This window comes from Schistocerca gregaria, chromosome X (genome assembly GCF_023897955.1).
Source record: "Schistocerca gregaria isolate iqSchGreg1 chromosome X, iqSchGreg1.2, whole genome shotgun sequence".
In the NCBI taxonomy this organism is placed as follows: domain Eukaryota; kingdom Metazoa; phylum Arthropoda; class Insecta; order Orthoptera; family Acrididae; genus Schistocerca; species Schistocerca gregaria.
The window spans coordinates 868114111-868133290 of record NC_064931.1 but is presented as its reverse complement, the minus strand read 5'-3'; the positions used below and the strand labels follow the sequence as shown (position 1 = coordinate 868133290).

The 19180-nt window shown below is 45.8% G+C and overlaps 1 pseudogene; it reads right to left on the bottom strand.

The window, feature by feature from the left end:
• Nucleotides 1–2459: 2459 nt before the first annotated feature.
• LOC126299871 (5S ribosomal RNA) lies at nucleotides 2460–2576 on the bottom strand (annotated as a pseudogene).
• Between the last annotated feature and the right edge of the window lie 16604 nt (nucleotides 2577–19180).

Sequence of the window (19180 nt, the reverse complement as noted above, 5' to 3'; positions counted from 1 at the left end):
CTCTGGCGACGGCGGTTGTACAGCCAGTTCGCGGAGCGCAGTATAGTAAAAATCAGTAGTCGCAGTATACCAGCGCGCTCGGTCGCGTCCATAGCTGACTAATGTTCGGCACAGTGCGGGTTTTGCACACCGTAACCACCTTTGAAGTACAGAACGGTAGGCGGGTAAACGCCGGTGGCAATTGCTCCATGTGGACTCGACTGCGCGTCTGCAATTTATCTCATCAAGAAGGGCCACATTGAGGCGCCACGGACCCCTACTTCGGCGGACGCGCTGGCGGGGAAGGGTGAGAGTACACACATATGCGAGGTGATCCGTGAACGCTGCCGGCCACATCTCAGCGTCGACAACGGCCGATCGTAGGCCGCGGGTGACGTAGACTCGATCCAAACGGCTCGCGGAGTGACTAGTAAAGTAGGTGTGTGCTCGACGGTCGCCGTGTTGGATGATCCAGGTGTCCAACAAGGCCAAGTCCTGTACAAGTGCCTGGAGTGCCGGGCAGGTGGTATAGTGTGGCTCCTGGTCGGATGGGCGGAGCACACAATTAAAATCGCCGCCTACTACCAAGTGGTCGGTATTGCCCTGGAAGAGCGGGGCTATATCTTCGGCAAAAAAGGTGCGCCGTTCTCTCCTTTTGTCGGTGCCTGAAGGAGCATATAAGTTCACCAGACGTACTGTACCAATCGTGAGTGCGACCCCCCGGGCCGACGGTAAATAGGAGACATCAGTGGCCATTATCCCTTCTCGCAGTAGAATCGCCGTACCTCCGCCGCCCACATCTGCAGGCATAGTGTAGGCGTCATATCCGTAGGCATCGAGACAGAGTCCTGATCGGACTTCTTGAAGGAAAACAACGTCCAGATCCGCAGCGCGTAACGTATCCTTCAGCATACGGGTCTTGACTTCAGATGTAATGCCATTGACGTTGATCGTGGCGAGGCGGTATGCCTGGTCCATCAAGTCTCGGGAGGTGACCATGGTATGACAGGGGGGCAGTAGTCGTGACGTGGAGCGCCGGTCTTGCGAAGTGCTAGGCAGCGACGAGAGGTGCTCATGCCGCCCTAGGCGTCTGTCGCCGGCCGCGTAGACGCTGCCATCGGCATCGATGCATCGTCTTGGTCCTGAAACGCATCCTGCAACTCCATCTCCTGCGCCCAGTCGCCCAGGGACGTTGACACCACTGGATCTCGAGAGGCAGACGGAGGCAAGGGTGCATCCCCGGTGTCGGAGCTGCGGTGATCTCCCGCATCCCCATGTGGTCCAGACCCAGCGGTAGTGGGAGAAGACGTCGAACCGTGTGAGACGGTAGGGTCGCCTGTGTCGGCGCGGTGGAGCGGTTGAGGCACCTCGTCATCCAGCGGTGTCGCCTCGGGCTGTTCTACGTCGTCGGTTGTCTTGCGCCGCTTCTTATGACGCTTGGGTGATTTCTGCTTACGCTGCCGCGCTTCTGTTTCCGACGTAGGGCAAGGGGAGGACGCTGCATCCTGTGCTTCAACTTCCATCGCACCGTCGGCGAGCCGTTGTGACGGTGCGCCGGGGTCCGACGAAAGGACATCAGTAGCATCAGCACTGAAAGACGCTTGGGGCTCCGTGGAAGCTACTGCAGGGTCCTCCAAAGCTCGCACCAATACAGTGGGGTCGTCATATACAGCTGGCGTCTCCCGTCTCGCCGCCGCAACATACGTAATCGGCAGAGAGGTCGGTGTCGACGGACGAATCTGGTCGGTCAAGGGTGTCTGCACGAGACGGCGTTGCACGCATTCGGTACGCATGTGTCCCGTCTGGCCACAACCGGAGCAGGTTCTCGGCTGACCGTCGTAAATAATTATTGCCCTGCAACCAGCGATCGTGAGATACGAAGGAATATGGCGATGCAGGTCAATACGGACTTGTCGCACCCCGTTAAGGACAGGGTAGGTGTCGAAGGTCTTCCATTTTTCGGCCGTGTGGCCGAGAACTGTTCCATAGGGTCGAAGAGCAAGGGTGACCAAATCCGCTGGAACTTCAAAAGGGAGCTCAAACACGCGCACATTTTGGATTCCCAATCTAGCACGTTCAAGCGTCACCACACCCACGTTTCCGTCTGAGTGGTAGAACCGATAACCTGCCGTCGAGCGTCTGAGAAGTTTGTCACATGCTTCGTCGTCAGTGAACTTAAGATATACGACGCTGGAGACAATAGATAAGTGGATACCGATCAGCTCGTTAGGATCAACATGTACCACATCGCGTAAAAAACACTCTACTTCGTGGGCCTTGGGTCTAGAGTACGTAGTGTCGAACTGCAGCTTGATCGTGGCTTTCCGATACGAAAGAGCCATCGTGTGTCAGGAACGTGACGGCAATACGTAACACTAGCGCGCCGGCGCGGTAAACAACAACACACCCGGAAACGCGACACGGAGCGGCCGGGACGTACCGCACCGCTCCACAGCCAAAGGCCGACTATTTTTTTTTTTTAGCAACAGCACATGGCGGCTGGATGGTCACCCATCCAAGTGCCGGACACGCCCAACAGCGCTTAACTTCGGTGATCACATGGGAACCGGTGTATCCACTGCGGCAAGGCCGTTGCCGACGTGGCTTGGGTACTTAAGACACCACTTAACTTTGACGTCCAGGGTCGGAGAGCCACGAAGCTCGTAGCGATCGGACAGCTGCACACACGCTCCGATACTGCGCAGGCACTGCCAGCGGACCCAGCTAACTTCGCCGCACGGTGATATCCTCCCTGATCCGCCCCAACCGACCGACTATCCTCAGAATGCCGACAACATCTAAAATAGTCGTCAGTGAAAATAACGCTAACTACACACACAACCTGCCAAAGACTTGCACGAAGGCCTGAACGATACCCGACAGTAACTAGCACGCACAAGGACAAATCGGGAGTCGATGTACACACACACAGCCGACTCATGAACCTTCGGCGAACCAAAACGCGTCGCCCGGTAGGACGACCGACCGACGATCCACCAAGACCGTGGCCCAGCTCAAGTGATGCGTGGCGGCAATGGTAGGGCGAGGCATGTGGATGCAGACCTTCCTGCTCCAACCCGACTGCACTAGCGCCACATCGCAACTCCTCGACTGGCACGTCCGGACTGCGCGACCCCAGCTGGCTTACGACTGGCAAGTAATAGTAGTCGAGGAAAAATATTGATAAACGCTGCTAGCGCTGCTCACGGTCAGGCAAGGCAGCAACTCAGTGACAACAGTAATTTTAAGCGACGTAGTGAGGTGGAAGTACGTTAAAAACAGGATGTAAAATACGTGATGGTGGTAACATGAGCTACTCACGGCTCAGCTTGCATTTGTAGGTACACATATAAATGACCTCGTTACCTCTGCCCACATATTCTCGATCGAATGAAATTATAATGAAACCTAGACCTTTACCTGCTTACAGGCGTTAATAAATGTCAACGGGGACAGTTGAAAAATGTGTTCTCCGACTGGGACTCGAACCCAGGATCTCCTGCTTACATGGTAGATGCTCCCTCCGACTGAGCCACTAAGGACACAGACGATTTTGCGACTACAGGTACTTATCTCTATCACACTCCCCGTGAGACCCACACTGTCCAACTTACTGGCCACATACTACATTTGTAGTCTCCCTTCCCACTATACTCATTACAGATACCAGCTTCATACACATTGTCTTCAGTGCGGATGCACTTACATTGCCCGAACCCTTACGGGAATCGATAGCTTGACTGCTGCGAGTAATGAGTGGTGTGGGCAGGGGCATTACAGATGTAGTTTGTGGACAGAAAGTTGGAAAGAGTGGGTCTCACGGGGAGCGTACCAGACATAAGTCCCTGCAGTCGTTCTTCGGTGGCTTAGCCAGATAGAGCGGCTGCCATGTAAGCACTAGTTTCCCGGCTGCAACTCCCGGTTGGGGCACACATTTTTCAGCTGTACCTTCTGATATTTATCAACGCCTGTAAGCAGCTAAAGGTCTGGATTACATTATAATTTCATTCTTCGAGAGCTGCATGATCACCAAAGTTATCTGTACAGATACCATCTTCATATTCACATATATTCTCTATCAGGTTGAGGTCCGGTGATATCTACATCTACATATATACTCCGCTAGCCACCAAGCGGTGTGTGACGGAGGACACTATTCGCACCAAAGTCATATTTTCCCCCTTCCCCTACTTGTTCCACTCGGGGATCGCGCGAGGTAAAAACGACAGTCTGAACCCCTCAGTACAAGCTCTAATTTCCCTTATCTTTGAATGGTGATCATTGCGCGATAGGATAGTTGGTGGAAAGAATATATGCTCTACATCCTCAGCGAAGATCGGATTTTGGAATTTAGTGAGCAACCCCTTCCGTTTAGCGAGTCGTCTATCTGCAAGTGTATCCCACTTAAAACTTTCGATGAGATTTGTAACTCTCTGGAGATGGCTAAATGTACCAGTCACAAATTTTGCCGCTCTTCTTTGGACCTTCTCAATCTCTTAAATCAAACCCAACTGCTATGGGTCCTATACAGACGAGCAATAATCTACGACGGGACGAACTAAAGTATTGCAAGCAATTACTTGTGTTGAAGGACAGCGTCTCTTCAGGATTCTACCAAGAGTTCTACCTAGAGTTCGCCATACCCGTTACTTATGTAAACTGAGCGTTCAAACAAATGTGTGTGAAATCGTATAGGACTTATCTGCTAAGGTCATTATTCCCTAAGCTTACACCCTACTTAACCTAAATTATCATACTGACAAACACACACACCCATGCCCGAGGGAGGACTCGAAGCTCCGCCGCTACCAGCCGCTCAGGCCATGACTGAAGCGCCTGAGACCGCTCGACTAATCCCGCGCGGCAAACTGGTTCTTAAATTTGAGATCATTTCGAATAGTCACATCCTGGTACCTGACGGATATTATCGCTTCCAAAGAATGGGATTTTATTTTGTACTCGTACATTAATGAGGATTTTCGCTCTGTTATACGCAGTAGGTTACACTTACTAATATTGAGAAATAATTGCCAATCGTTACAGCACACATTTATTTTCTGCAAAATCCTCATTGATTTGTTCACAACTTTCTGTAGACTACAGCATCATCGGCAAACAGTCTAATGCCGCTGTCAATACTATCAACCAGATCGTTTATGTAAATTGTAAAAAGCAGCAGACCTACTACGCTGCCCTGGGGCACACCTGATGTCACGCTTATTTCTGTTGAAGTCTCCCTATTCGGGAAGACATACCGCTCTCTGTCTGTCTGAAAACTTTCTATCCAACCGCATATGTTATCGCATAGACCATAAGCGTACACGTTTTGGAGCAAACGACAGTGAGAAACTGAGTCGAACGCGTTTCGAAAGTCGAGGAATATGGCATCAACTTGGATGCCGGTATCTAGAACCTGTTGTATATCATGCACAAAGAGGGCCAGTTGTGTCTCACATGACCGCTCTTTCCTAAAACCGTGCTGCTTTCTGCAGATGAGCTTCTCAGAGTCAATAAGATCATCATGTCTGAACACAAAATGTTGTTGTTCTTGTTGTGGTCTTCAGTCCAGAGACTGATTTGATGCAGCTCTCCATGCTGCTGTATCCTGTGCAAGCTCCTTAATTTCCCAGTACGTACTGCAGCCTACATCCTTCTGCATCTGCTTAGTGTATTCATCTCTAGGTCTCCCTCCACGATTTTTACCATCCACGCTTCCCTCCAATACTGAATAGGTGATTCCTTGATGCCTCAGAACATGTCCTACCAACCGATCCCTTCCTCTAGTCAAGTTGAGCCACAAACTCTTCTTCTCCCCATTTCTATTCAATACCTCCTCATTAGTTATGTGATCTACCCATCTAATCTTCAGCATTCTTCTGTAGCACCACATTTTGATAGCTTCTATTCTCTTCTTGTCCAAACTATTTACCTTCCATGTTTCACTTCCATACATGGCTACACTCCATATAAACACTTTCAGAAACGACTTCCTGACACTTAAATCTATACTCGATGTTAACAAATATCTCATCTTGAGAAACACTTTCCTTGCCATTGTCAGTCAACATTTTATATCCTGTCTACTTCGACCATCATCAGTTATTTTGCTCCCCAGATAGCAAAACTGCTTTACTACTTTAAGTGTGTCATTTCCAGGAAATGCAATTCCCTAAGAATCACCAGATTTAATTCAACTACATTCAATTATCCTCGTTATGTTTCGTTGATGTTCATCTTATACCCTCCTTTTAAGACAATGTCCATTTCGTTCAAATGCTATTCCAAGTCCTTTGTTGTCTATGGCAGAATTACAATGTCATCGGCGAACCTCAAAGTTTTTCTTTCTTCTCCATGGATTTTAATACCTACTCCGAATTTTTCTTTTGTTTCCTTCACTGCTTGCTCAATATACAGATTGAATAACATTGGGAAGTAGCTACAACCCTGTCTTACTCCGATCCCAACCACTGCTTCCCTTTCGTACCCCTGGACTCTTATAACTGCCATCTGGCTTCTGTACAAATTGTAAATAGCCTTTCGCTCCCTGTATTTTATCCCTGCCACCTTCAGAATTTGAAATAGAGTATTCCAGTCAACGTTCTCAAAAGCTTTCTCTAAGCCTACAAATGCTATAAACGTAGGTTTGCCCTTCCTTAATCTAGCTTCTAAGTTAAGTCGAAGGGTCAGTATATCCCCATGTGTTCCAATATTTCTACGGATTCCAAACTGATCTTCCCGAGGTCGGCTTCTACCAGTTTTTCCATTCATCTGTAAAGAATTCGTGTTAGTATTTTGCAGCCGTGTCTTATTAAACTGATAGTTCGGTAATTTTCACATTTGTCAACACCTGATTTGTTTGGGATTGGAATTATTATATTTCTTCTTGAAGTCTGAGGGTAATTCGCCTGTCTCATTCATTTTACTCACAAGATGGTAGAGTTTTGTCAGAACTGGTTCTTCCAAGGCTGTCAGTAGCTCTAATGGAATGTTGTCTACTCCAGGGGCCTTATTTCGACTTAGGTCTTTCTGTGTTCTGTCAAACTCTTCAAACAATATCATATGTCCCAGTTCATCTTCATCTGCATCCTTTACCATTTCCTTAATACTACCCTCAAGTACATCGCCCTTGTATAGACCGTCTATATACTCCTTCCACCTTTCTGCTTTCCCTTCTTTGCTTAGAACTGTGTTTCCATCTGTGCTATTTATATTCATTCAAGTGGTTCTCTTTTCTCCAAAGGTCTCTTTAATTTTCCTGTAGGCAGAATCTATCTTACCCCTAGTGAGATAAGGCTCTACATCCTTACATTTGTTCTCTAGCCATCCCTGTTTAGCCATTTTGCACTTCCTGTCGATCTCATTTTTGAGACGTTTGTATTCCTTTTTTCCCGCTTCATTTACTGGATTTCTATATTTTCTTCTTTCATCAATTAAATTCAATACTTCTTCTGTCACCCAAGGATTTCTACTAGCCATCGTCATTTTACCTTTGCTGACTTCACTACTTTATCCATCAAAGCTACCCATTCTTCTTCTACCGTATTTCTTTTTCCCATTCTTGTCAGTTGTTCATTTACGCTCTCCCTGGAACTCTGTACAACCTCTGGTTCAGTCAGTTTATCCTGGTCCCATCTCCTTAAATTCCCACCTTTTTGCAGTTTCTTCAGTTTTAATCTACAGTTCATAAACAATAGATTGTGGTCAGAGTCCACATCTGGCCCTGAAAATGTCTTACAATTACAACCTCGATCCTGAATCTCTGTCTTACCATTTCATAATCTATCTGGAACCTTCCAGATTCTCCAGGCTTTTTCCACGTATACAACCTCCTTTAATGAATCTTGAACCAAGTGTTAGCTATGATTAAGTTATGCTCTGTGCAAAATTCTACCAGGCGGTTTCCTCTTTCATTTCTTCCCCCCAGTTCTTATTCACCTACTATCGAATTCCAGTCACCCATGACTATTAAATTTTCATCTCCCTTCATTATCTGTATAATCTCTTTTATCTCATCATACATGTCTTCAATTTCTTCGTCATCTGCAGAGCTAGTTGGCATACAAACTTGTACTACTGTACTGTACTGAAAAGGCTGCTGCCCTTCTTCAGGAACCACACGTTTGTCTGGCCTCTCAATAGATACCCCTCAGTTGTGGGTGCACCTACGGTACGGCTATCTGTATCGATGATCGCTGAGGCACGCAAGCCTCCCCACCAAAGAAACGTCCATCCATGGTTCATGGGGGGGGGGGGGGGGGGGGGGGGAGGGAAGGGGAACACAAAATATGCTCCATGAATCTACAACAAATCGATGTCAGTAAAATTGGCCTGTAGTTATGTGCATCCGATTTTCTACCCTTTCGATAGTTTGCTATGACCTGGGCTTTCTTTCAGTCCCTTGGAACTTTCCGCTGTTCCAATGATCTCTGATTTATTATGGATAAGAATGGCGCTATGTTTGTATCATAGTCAACGTAAAATCTTACGGGTATACCATCTAGGTCAGATGCATGTCTGGCGTCTAAGGATCTTAACTGTTTTACAATCCCAGATACACTAAACACTATCAGCCATCCTTGCGTTTATACGATAATTGGAAGGAGGAATGGTGCTGCAGTCCTTCGTGTCTATCTTGGCAACAATAAAGCGTTCACTATGCTGTTTGTAGTAGCTTACCCGCACTCGTATTTTATTATTCATTATTAAACCTACTCCTGCATTTCCGCTATTTGTTTTGTATGTATGACCCTGTATTCACCTGAATAAAAGTCTTGTGCCTCCTGCCACCGACCTTCGCTAATTCCCTCTATATCTAACTTTAACCTATCCATTTCCCCGCTCAAATTTTCTAACCTACCTGCGCGATTAAGGGATCTGATATCCCACGCTCCGATCTGTAGAACGCCAGTTTTCTTTCTCCTGATGACGACATCCTCTTGAGTACTCCCCGCCCGGAGATCCGAATGGGGGACTATTTTATCCACGGAATATTTTACCCAAGAGGAGGCCATCGTCATTTAACGATATAGTAAAGGTGCATGCCCTCGGGAAAAATTACGGCTGTAATTTCCCCCTTGCTTTCAGCTGTTTGCAGTATCAGCAAAGCAAGGCCGTTTAGGTTAGTTTTACAAGACCAGATCAGTCAATCATCCAGACTGTTGCCCTGCAACTACTGAAAAGGCTGCTGCCCTTCTTCAGGAACCACACGTTTGTCTGGCCTCTCAGTAGATACCCCTCAGTTGTGGGTGCACCTACGGTACGGCTATCTGTATCGATGATCGCTGAGGCACGCAAGCCTCCCCACCAAAGGAACGTCCATGGTTCATGGGGGGGGGGGGGGGGAGGGAAGGGGAACACAAAATATGCTCCATGAATCTACAACAAATCGATGTCAGTAAAATTGGACTGTAGTTATGTGCATCCGATTTCCTACCCTTTCGATAGTTTGCTATGACCTGGGCCTTCTTTCAGTCCCTTGGAACTTTCCGCTGTTCCAATGATCTCTGATTTATTATGGATAAGAATGGCGCTATGTTTGTATCATAGTCAACGTAAAATCTTACGGGTATACCATCTAGGTCAGATGCATGTCTGGCGTCTAAGGATCTTAACTGTTTTACAATGCCAGATACACTAAACACTGTCAGCCATCCTTGCGTTTCTACGATAATTGAAAGGAGGAATGGTGCTGCAGTCCTCTAGCGTAAACGATTTTTTGAAAGCTAGGTTTAGAACTTCGGCCTTCTGTTTATCATGTCCGCTACATTGTCCGTACTGTCAGCAAGAGTAGGTATTGAATTGTTTGTAGCGTTCATTTTTTTTTCTTGCTATGTGCCCGACCGAGACTCGAACTCGGGACCTTTGCCTTTCGCGGGCAAGTGCTCTACCACCTTTTTTTTTCAGGGTAAACAAACAATCTTTATTCGTACAATTGTGCTGTCCTAGGGATAAGAAAAGTATCGAGACAGCAAAAACAATTTGGAAACCAAAAAATCAACACAAAGGCCGCCCTCTTTTTTTTCTTGTAACAGCAATAAAGTAAATGACAATCCTAGTCACGGGCGGACACCCCAGCTATCAGGAGGATTGTGAAAAACACTTCCTAAAAAATTGGAAAAGTAAGTCCTGTATTTCGTATGACTCCGTATGAGCTCGTGTTGTTCTCGTAAATACATCCAATAATCCATCACGGACTTAATATCGTACGAATACAAATATTTCGTCGCATGTCCAGCGATCCAATTGACCGCATATGTCTTTTGTTTGGGAAAAAAGGTCTTGTCCGGTAGAAAAAGTACATCCGATGTGATTTCTGTGTAGTTAGTGCGCTGAAGGAAGGCCAGTATTCGACGCGTCAGCATCCAGACGTCCCTCGCTGCGCCACACATTAAACCATGTTCTTCCGTTGCTAACAGTCCACAGTTGGTGCAAAGAGGAGAATAGACCATATGAATTGTATGTAATCGACTCCTGGTCACAAGTTTACGGTTTATAAGAATATACCACATCGATCTCGCTGCTGTTGACAGTAATGGAGTATGCACTGCACACCAAATGTGTTTCCACGTTCTCGACGGGTATTTGAATTCCATTATATTGCGGCCATGGTGATCCATCAAGCATCTATAGATCTCCCGAGTCGTGGGTATTCTCGTCGAAGGTACGTTCAGACGAACATAACTGTAATCAACAAGAAATGAGGCAATGTGTGCAAGAGAAGGCGAAATATTGCCTATCGCAATAGGGGGTTCGTACGAAGGCGGAACAAGTACTTCTATCAGAGCTGACGTTATGGTATGCTTTCTTTGTCGCCAATTTCGTATCATCGCTCGCATGTAAAGCGCCAGAGCTTTGTTTCCCACGTTTGTGAGGTTGAGGCCACCGTTCCGGAACTGTAGCGTTAACGTATCATACTTGATCTTAAATAACATCCCAGTACTAACATAGTAACCAAAGGCAGCCATAAGGCGATCTGCAATACCCTTCGGTATTAGTAGGATCTGCGCTAAATGTGGCAGTCGTGACGCTATGTGAACGTTGGTGCATGCCACACGTTGGATCATGTCAAAGGCTCTCAGTGAGTTGTTGCGTATCGTCAGACGAACATTCTGCAGAAGCCGCCGAGAACTCTCCGCCGCTGACCGCCGTAGTGAACGGGTAAATGTAATCCCCAGACATCTCAGCGATTCCACCGTCTGAAACGGTCCCGGTACGTCTTCCAGACCCCGTCCAATGTGCATAATTTTGTATTTCGTCATGTTAACGACACTGCATGCCGCCGTCCCGTAAGAGTCTAGATGTTCAACAGCCGTCGGACTGAGCTGTTAATGGGAATCGAGCCCGCTTCCCGGCCGTTTACAATCACCTTCGATGTAGCCCCTGGTATTAGCCTCATAACGATGGAGATGAAAACAGGTGGAATCGCCATTCGGCTCATGAATGACGCCAAGAAGTCATGGTATATCCTATCGAACGCACGATCGAAGTCCACAGATATCATCGCTGCTCGCATTTTACACGTTTCCGCAAGGGCGATAACGTCACGGTATTCACTTAACGCCGAGCAGATGTTGCTTCGCACCCCTAGGCAAGCCTGATCAGGGGATATTGTCCTGGATATCGCCAGCTTGAGACGAGACGCTAGTAGTCTTGCAAAGATTTTATAATCGGTGTTTAGCATAGTGAGAGGCCGATATTGATTAACATTGCGACTCCCCACCATCTTCGGGATGGGAAGAAGAAAGCCCGTCACAAAATCCGACGGTAGGCGCATGTCCGGACGCATCGCCTCATTGTACATCGACACCAACTGTGGCATCATCATGTCCACGAATTCTCGATAGAACTCTAGCGTAATCCCATCTGGCCCTGGTGATTGGGCCGCTCCTTTAGTGAGTGCCACCTTTATATCGTCTTCTGTGAGTGGCTCCATAAGCGCTGCCGTATCCGTCTCTGTCAGTGTCGTTTGCAGATGTTGCAGTATCTCTTCCCCCACGAGACGGTCCGTCGGTGTACCGACATAGAGGTGGCGGAAATGCTCTAAAAATTCATTTGCAATGTCCTGTTGTGTTGTCAGTTGACGGCCATCTAAACCGTGGAGCACTGTTACCAATGCCCGGCGGTAACGTTTATGTTCCCGCGACACATGGTGCATCGAGGTACGTTCCCCAGTGATGGTGTCGAGACATCGTGCCCGTATTGGGATGCCACCCAGTCGTCGTCGCGTGATCGATAGGATTTGTGCCTTGACACGATGAACTTCCGCTTGATGTTCTGGAGACGGCACCTGGAAGGACAGCTCACGAAGCATGGTGTAATAATAATCAAGAGTGTCTCTTTGCCATCTCGTCTTATCCCGACCATACTGTATGAGCGCTCTTCTTATTGCCGGCTTAGTACACTCGAGCCACCATTGAAGCACGGAGGTATATGTTGGTAGACGGCGTTGACATGTGGCCCATACCTCCTCGACTCTCTGACGACATTCGGGGTCTGCCAAAAGTGACGAATTGAGCTTCCATGTCCCGCGGCTTCTCCACACACTTTGCCTAGGGAGTGATATGGTACAAATGTAAGCCAGATGATCAGTAAATGCCGCAGGTTATCGTTCCGCGTCGATCACCTTATCCTGTAGGTCAACCGGAACATATATTCTATCGAGTCTGCTCGCCGAGTGACTGGTATAAAAAGTATATCCCTCACGGTTCCTATGAATCATGTCCCAGGTGTCGCTTAACTCCAGATCCCGGCATAGCACATGCAATTCACGAGAGGTATTGTAATGTGGACTCTGGTCTTTTTGGGCTAAAACACAATTGAAGTCACCACCTATAATGAAATGATCGAATCTGCCGGTAAATAAGGGCACAATCTCTTCCGAATAATATCTCGCACGCGCCCGTCTGTTGTCGGTGCCGGAAGGGGCATAAACATTGAGAATGCGAATTCCATTAACAGTTATCGCCAGTCCTCGTGCCGAAGGTAGATAAGCCAGGTCGAGAACCGGAATCCCGTACCGGACCAATATCGCCGTTCCACTGTCGTTGTTCGAGTGCGGCGAGGTGTAGGAGATGTAGCCATGAACTTCTTGGAACTCAGGAATGTAGATTTCATGCACCATCAGTATATCCACATCCGATGCGTATATCATGTCCCTAAACAACTGCTGTTTCACGGGCGATCTAATGGTATTTACATTCACTGTCCCTATTCTGTATGCCTGGGGTCGAGTACCTGTCATCTCCACATGATGTTAAAAAGACAAAGTTTCACCGTATCGACAGTCCCTTTGCACATCCCCAGAGGGTCGCCCGACGGACGTGTCCCTACGGTATTAGGTTTCTTGAGATGCGGACGGATGCGAGTCCCCACCAGTAGAATGGTCCGCATCGGTGATTTCATCGTCCTGCTCATACCAGCTGATATCATTGTGGTGCTCCAAATTTTCCTGTGCAGCATTGATGAGTGACAGCTGTTGTTCTTTCGCAGCTTTAGACTCCACCGCAGAAGGGGTAGCAGGCCCCTGAGCGGATGCGTCGTCTTAGCGACATGACGTCTTTTCACCGTCCGAATTCATATGGTCTGCGACATCCGAAGCTTGTGGTTCCAACTGAGACAGGTCCATAGTGTTAGTCTCCTGTGGGCTCCCAAGAAGAGAAGATAGCGTCTCTTAAAACTGTGTGCCCGACCGAGACTCGAACTCGGGACCTTTGCCTTTCGCGGGCAAGTGCTCTACCATCTGAACTACCGAAGCACGACTCACGAACGGTCCTCACTGCTTTACTTCTGCCAGTATCTCGTCTCCTATCTTCCAAACTTTACAGAAGCTCTCCTGCGAACCATGTAGAACTAGCACTCCTGAACGAAAGGATATTGCGAGGACATGACTTAGCCACAACCTTGGCGATGTTTCCAGAATGAGATTTTCACTCTGCAGCTTAGTGTGAGCTGATATGTAACTTCCTGGTAGATTAAAACTGGGTGCCCGACCGAGACTCGAACTCGGGACTTTTGCCTTTCGGGGGCAAGTGCTCTACCATATCAGCGCTCACTGAGATATCTAATATGTTCCATTCTTGAGTTGGTTTTCTGACCAATTTCTCAAATTTGTATGTTGAGAGAGCTCCTAGAATAACTTCACACGAGTCTTTGCTTCTGTTCCCCGTGATAAACTTGTAATTTTCCCAGTCAATGGAAACCAAATTAAAGTCTCCACCTATAACTAATGGGTAATTTAGATGTGTATTTCCTATGTGCGCAAGACTTTCCCTGAGACGTTCTGCGACGTTTGTTGCGGATGCTAGTGGTCTATAAAAACTTCCTAATACAATAGTCAATCCTTGTCTGATTGACAGCTTTATCCAGACTATCTCACAGTCCGACCCAGTATCAATCTCAACTGCGTTTAAACAGCTTTTAATTGCAATGAACGCACCACGTCATATAGCATCAGCCCTATACTTCCTAAACACTGTCCAATCGGAGTTCAAAATTTCGCTGCTATTTGTGTCTGTTTTCAACCAGCTTTCGGTACCTAATATAATATTGGCATTATTACTGTTTCTATCGAAGAGTAACTCGAGGATCTTGCTGCAGACACTTCGACAATTTACTAACATGACATTTAGCATATTTAAATCCTTTGGACTGACCTGTCTAGGACAACGAAAAATCTTTACAGTTAGCACACCCACATCAGGGCTATGAAGTGGTAATTTTTCAGGCCAACGGTTTGTTTCCCGTGGGGAGGAACCTAATCTAAAAAAAAACATGTGCACGCCACAAGTACTGTGCTACCCATGTAGCTGCCTCCTGTGTGTAGTTCACCCCTTATCTGTCGAGAGGCGTCCTACACCCTTCCACCCCACTGCGTCGGTCGAGGAATCTACAACAATTTCCGTCACAGAGTCGACGTTGCCACTCGATTCCCATCCACTCTGGGTAAGATGCTGCAAATCATCAGCTTGGCTTCCACTCCTCAAGAGATGGAGACCGCCCTACGACACTTTAGCCATCCATCCAAAGGACCGAAGATTTCCTCGGAACCCCGACAACTGGCATCGTTGGTGCCGACATGTGCTACAGTCTGCAGCTGGCTGCACCTCGCACCCTCGATAGCCGACGGAAGAGCCTCTTCCCCACCCCAGACAAGGCCCCCTGGTAAGCTCACCGAGTGAACGTTGGGCTTCTTCCCCGCCATAGCCCTATCCCCACGTGCCTGGCCGGACGTTGCTGAAGGAGTAGCCACTATCCTGGCAGAAGATGCATTCTGATCCGGCCCAGCTAACCCCGCCCCCCCCCAGCATCAGATAGCACACTGAATCTGCTATCAAAGTGCATGGGATTTGGCACCTTGAGGCTCGAGACCTCGACACAGTCCGCCACTCACACTGAGGTGGCACTCTGAAGCCTGTTGACGATGGCCAACAAAGCGTCCAGCTGTTTTGGACTGTGGCCAACACCCCCTGCACCCGCACACAACAGACACAGCCCCTATCCATCTAGCTAATATATGATTTACTATAAGGAACTTATGGAAAGCTACTGCCACACAAGGTTATGGTTCAAATGGCTCTGAGCACTATGGGACTTAATATCTATGGTCATCAGACCCCTAGAATGTAGAACTACTTAAACCTAACTAACCTAAGGGCATCACACACATCGATGCCCGAGGCACGATTGGAACCCGCGACCGTAGCAGCAGTGCGGGTCCGGACGGAAGCGCCTAGTGAATACTAAAGAAGAATAAACAGTGAGCTACAGTAAACTGCTTGGGGCTATCTAGTGAGTATTATTACGGAGTTAAACAGAAACCTACGGTAAGCTACACCTACTGATTATCCCTCGTATTTATAATGTAAATAAACGTTAACGTACATGCGAAAATAACCTAATAAAACTAAAAACTGCTGCCTTCAATGTGGCGAGTCCAAATGACACTAATAAACGTAAATACTGAGTATTGTACACTGACAGATGCAGGTGCAAAACAAAATCTTTAGCTAACAATAAGAGTTCAGAATGCAAAGCACAAATACGAACTCTACTTTATAGGTACCGATCGTCTTACAGTACACGATCATTAAAGCCCACAACAAGCTAAGGAATTTAAACAGACGGCGAGGTGAGTTTTATCTGGCTGCTACCTAAACCGTATGTAAGAAGTGCTCAGAAGTTGTATTATAAGACTGATTTACTCAGATATTGTAGTGTAACACTAACTTAACACGTATTTTACGTCTGCTTAACTGCTAACGCTCGCAGATTGCGCTAGTCAAACGTATACAAGTGAGATTAGAATTCACGGTCAAGATCGCTTTTCCTAACAAAACGGATAAAAACTGTTACCTTCAAAGTATCGAGTCTAAATGACACTAACAAACGTCAATACTGAATATTGTACACTGGCTTAATTGATAATTCCGCGTGTTAATGTCATTTAAGAATGTTAACAAACGTTTGCGTACACGCGAAACTGTCCTAAACAGAAACTTCGCTTTTCCTATTCAGACGAAAATAAAAACTGAAACCTTCAATTGATCAAGTCTATCTTACACTAATGCACGTAAATACTATAGAACATACAGCAAAATCAATTAAATTACTAGCTAAATTACTTATCGAGTAACACAGCAAGCGAGAAGCGCTCGTAGCCGGCGTCAGGGCAGCCAACGTGTTACGCTGATAGTGGAACAAACGACAACAGCTTTATCCTCTATTGGCCCTGAAACTAATCATGCACTGCTCTGCTCTGATAGATGGGGCTGTGGTTCTGTAAATAAATTAATATCTCGTTATTTCATATATTTATATTTAAATAACGTATTTCTGATAAGCACACTGTATTAGTTTTTTACATAGTGTCTAAGAATTCAGGCCCTGTCATAGAGAAGTGATCTAGATTCAGCAGTCCGATGAGGAATGTGGTTTACCGAAACTATCAAATGATGAGAGTCGTAGTCGGAAATCCACATTAAGACTGACTAGCTGAGTCCGATTACAACGATCTGGTATCGAACTGAAATTACAGAAATCTGATGATCTGAAAGTCTGTATTGCAAAAATGCTGCACACATCAATTCCCTTGATGGAGTAACGGTTAGCAACTATCTACGAAAAAGTGAGGAATGTGTCTACTAGCAGCAATTTAACGTATTTATAATCTATATTTATGTGATACAAATACTCAATAAAACATTACACATCCATTTCAGTGGTGGGAAGATACACCATATCGTATTTTATGATGACATAATAATAATAATAATAATAATAATAATAATAATGGAACCTGTGGAGGCCCGGGAAAAGAATAGGCCTCCGGTATGTTCTGCCAGTCGTAAAAGGCGACGAAAAGAACAAACCACTAATAGGGCTAACCCCCCCTTTTTAGTGTGATTAGTTGGTTCAGGACAGAACTAATGAAGCCTCGGACAAGCGCTGACATGGTCGGGGACGACGCTTGAATCCTATGCCCGTCCACAATGGTAACGACACTGCTAGTCAGACGGAAAATAATTTAAATCCAAATAGCGGTGTTTTGCAGGGTATGCTTTCTGCAACCACTCTAGAAGGAAAACAAAGACAGAGGATGAGATGGTCAGATGAAGTTAACCGACACCTCATGTTCTGTTATTAGCAAGCAACAAACCTAGGAACCAACACAACTGGATACAGATTACAAGTATACAGTTATTACCAGATACCCAGAATTAAAATTTTTAACAGAACAACTACTAGATGATCAGATCCGTGTAATAATAAAAAATAACAGGATACCCCAGCCAGAATTAGAAAACATCAAACAACAAGTACAACAAAACTGGAACAAAATAATGTGCAATCAGAAGAAGAAGAAAATACAGTAATGGACTCAAACATCCCAGAGCAAACAAACAAAGAACAACACGCATCAATTAAACAATCATAGGAAAACGAAATCTTAAGACAGCCACCAGAACAAGCACAAATAGAACACGAAGTGACACACATGTTAGATATAGAAGAAAAATTTCAGCTGACATATACAGAATACAAAGACACAAATACAGACATTAGACCATTCTTACATAGACCACCAAATAACCCACAAGTCGAAGCAAAAATAACAAATATCAACACAATCATACACAACAAAATAAATGAAAATACAACTATGGAATAGTTACAACTACTGGTTTATATAGGAGCACTCACTACACTAAATATACGCCCTAGGCAGAGATCAGAACCAAACAACACACAGAAGAAACCCACTAAACCAGCAGGCTATACATCAGAATAGAAAAACTGAGAAAAGACATCGTACAGCTAACACAATTTATAAGAAATGAAATATTAGACAAAAAACGAAAAAGGTTAGGTAAAATCTCACAACAAGAAACGATAGAGCAATTAAATGAAAAGAAGCATAAATTGCAAGCATTGGCCAAACGACTTAGAAGATACAAAAAAAGTGAAAATAGAAGGAACCAAAACCAAACATTCAACACAAACAAAAAGAAATTTTACCAGACAATAGATAACACACACACTAACAGAGACAATCCACCAAACATAACAGACATGGAACGCTTCTGGAGCAACATATGGTCAAACCCGGTACAGCATAACAGGCATGCACGGTAGATACAAGCAGAAACAGACACATACAAGATTATAGCACAAATGCCTGAAGTGATAATTTTGCAACATGAAGTCACCCAAGTAATTAATTCTACTCACAATTGGAAAGTCCCTGGAAAAGATAAAATAGCATATTTCTGGCTAAACAAGTTCACTTCAACACATTTACATCTAACTAAATTATTTAACAGTTACACTGCAGACCCATACCAATTCCATGATACACTTACACATGGAATAACTTATCTGAAACCTAAAGATCAAGCAGACACAGAAAATTATCGATCTATCAGTTTAATAAGTCACAGCTGCAAAATACTAACGCTAATTCTTTACAGACGAATGGAAAAACTAGTTGAAGCCGACCTCGGGGAAGATCAGTTTGGATTCCGTAGAAATATTGGAACACGTGAGGCAATACTGACCCTACGACATATCTTAGAAGCTAGATAAAGGAAGGGCAAACCTACGTTTCTAGCATTTGTAGACTTAGAGAAAGCTTTTGACAATGTTGACTGGAATACTCTCTTTCAAATTCTGAAGGTGGCAGGGGTAAAATACAGGGAGCGAAAGG